Here is a 3,035-nt window from a genome sequence, read left to right as displayed (position 1 = left end):
GTGATTTAGGTGTAAGTTTATATATCAGGTTTTTGTTCTAAAATGTTCCATATTGTTGGTTATCATTTTTACAAAGCATCAATATTCTCATTATTTCCATTTAGCTTGTCCCTTATTCAGTTTCCTCCTTGCCTTCTCCTCTTTGCTTGTGGATAAATGTTGACCATTTTGTATAAAGTTCATTATCTGGAGGAACACGTTATTAACTGCTGATATTGTTTATTGTGTAAGCCAATCCATTATTTCAATGAAAAGTAACCTGCAAAAATGCCTTGAATTCCAAGATCAAAGAGTATCCTAGGACAATATTCTTGTGTTTTTCTCTAATTCAATAAGCCTAGCTTGTTCTAGATATCAGAAGTTAGTGATATCTGCTCCAAGATCTGAAGTCCAAATGATGTGGACTTGAGAGTGTACCTCATGACTGCAGATGTCTGCGATGTCTGATGGTGGCTGCAGGAGGTCTGGGAAGTCAGCTTCATTTTTTTTTTTGCTCCACTCAAGTAGAGATCAATAGTTGTATCTTCAGTGGATGCTTGATAAGAAGCTGCACTGCAATCCCAAAGGCACACGGTTCAAATCTGCCAGCTGCTCTGTGGGAGAAGCATAGCCAATCTCCTCCTGTGCAATTAACTGCCTCTGAAAACTTGCAAGAGGGTCAGCTATGGGTCAATTTTGACTCAAAGGGACACAACAACCACAACATATATAATTCATCAAATAAGACATGAAGAATTTCTTTGTAAATTATTTTGTGCTTATTGACTAAGCTTGCCTCTGGAAACCCTATGAACCTGGAGAGAGGATGAAAGGCACCCAAGCGTCCAGGACTTTCCTTCATAGGGTCTCCATAAGTTGCCTGCAACTCGATGGCACTTAACAACAATATCAACAGAGAGAGAGATCAGCTGGCCCAGTGGACAGAAAGCAATGCTACCAAGCCAAAGGTGGGTGACTTTTAATCTGCGGCTCTCAGGCCTGTCTTGCATTGTTTTTGTTCAGACATTCCTCTAGGTAGTATAGCCCTGGTGTACAAGTTGCTTTATCACGGTCACTTGTGGTTGCTGTGAGGCTGAACACTGTGACAACGATGTTTCAATTGAGTTAATGGTTTGCTACCCAATGAGGACAGAGAGTGGGGTGGAACTCTCCGATTAAAATAAGCTTGGAAGGAGGAGTGGCATCCACTTCCATATTAGCTTGCCTCTGGAAACCCTATGAACCTGGAGAGAGGATAAAAGGCACCCAAGCGTCGAGGACTCTCCTTCATAGGGTCGCTATGAGTCACCTGGACTTGACAGCACTGAACAACAACAACCAAGTTCCCAAGCTTTCTTATCCAGTAATCCAGCCCCATGAATTGTTTGGTTATGCCTAGGAAGCTCAGTAATGGTGACCTTGTGGTATTTGTTTTCTGTTGTCAGGTACCATCTTGCCAATTCTGACTCATAGTGACTCATTTGACCCATTTGATCAAAAGCCTACCCTATCCTGTACCATCCTCACAGGGTCCACCATGCACAAGCCCATTCTTGCAGTTACTGTGTCAATGTACCTCATTGAGTGTCTTCTCTTTTTCTGACCCTCTACTTTTTCAAGTATGATATCTTTTACCAAGGAGTGCCCCAACATACTCAAAGTATATGACATGAAGTTTCACCATCTTTACATCCAGAAAGTACTCTACTTGTACTTTCTTAAAGATAAATTTGTTATTTGTGTGAATATAACTATATAGCACCCATAAATGTGCATATACGTGTTCCAAAAGATGTACAAGTCTGCTGTCAAGCACCTCTCCAAAATATTGAAGAGCAATGTGATCAGTCTGACGACTAAGGTGCTTCTGATTCAGGCCATGGTCTTCTCATTCACATACTATGTATGTATCAGTGAGCTGGATAATGAATAAAAATGACAGAAGAAGAATTGATGTCTTTGAGTGGTGGTGCCAGAGAAGAACACTGAAAATCCCATGGATCACCAAGAAACAAACAGATATGTTCTGGAAAGAGTGTGGTCAGAGTGCTCCTTGAAGGCAAGGGTGATGGAGCTTTATCTTTCATACTTCAGAAAGGTAGTAGCTAGGTGAGGCTATTTCTTAGAAAGAAACATCATGCTAGAGACATGGAGAATCAGCAAAAGAAAGGAAGACCCCCAAGAAGAAGGATTGACCTGTGACTTCAGCAATGGGCTCTCACATCTCAGAGGTGATGAAGATGACACAAAATTGGGCAGATTCCAAGTTGGTTGTTTTATCAAGCACTATGAGCCATGACAGACTTGATACCACCTAACAAGAACAAGAACAGACATATAAATAGAAGAATGACTTTTTGTGGTTTTTTAACTATGCAAAATCATTTAACTGCAGGTATCACCACAAATTGTGCCTAGCATTGAGGAGAATAGGAATCCTAGGACACTTGACTCTGCTCATGCAAAACCTATACTTAAACTAGAAAGCATTGGTCTGAGCAGAGCAAGGAACTATTACATGATTCAATTTTTAAAAAAAGAAAAGAGTGTGTCATGAATGTATGCTTTCTCCATACCTTCTCAATCTATATGCAGAACATATGTGATTTATGACAAAGAATGTGACATCAGAATTGGAGGAAGACTCTTCAACTGCCTGTGTTATGCAGATGGCACACCCTTGCTTGCTGAAACTGAGGAGAACTTGAAGCATTTGCTGCAGAAGGTCAAGGACTGTAGTCTTCAATATGAATTGCAGCTCAACATTAAAACAACACAGATCTCACCTCAAGGCCAACTGGCAACATCATGATAGATTAAAGAGGAATTGTTAACAATTTCAGCTTTCTCAGATCAACAATTAACACTCTTAGAAGAGCAGTCAGGAAATCAAAAGACAAAATGCAATGGGAAAGTCTGTAGTTAGAGACCTCCCAGAGTGCACTGAAATGAAAGAAAGAACTCTTTAAAAGTAATATATGATTAAGCATTATTTGTATGTCAACAATCCAGAATAAGAGGTGTATAGCAAAATGGACTGGGGAAGGAGGGGAGAA

This window comes from Elephantulus edwardii, unplaced genomic scaffold (assembly GCF_000299155.1).
Source record: "Elephantulus edwardii isolate Elephantulus edwardi_28Jun2011 unplaced genomic scaffold, EleEdw1.0 scaffold00086, whole genome shotgun sequence".
Lineage (NCBI taxonomy): Eukaryota > Metazoa > Chordata > Mammalia > Macroscelidea > Macroscelididae > Elephantulus > Elephantulus edwardii.
This window is presented reverse-complemented; position numbering follows the sequence as displayed.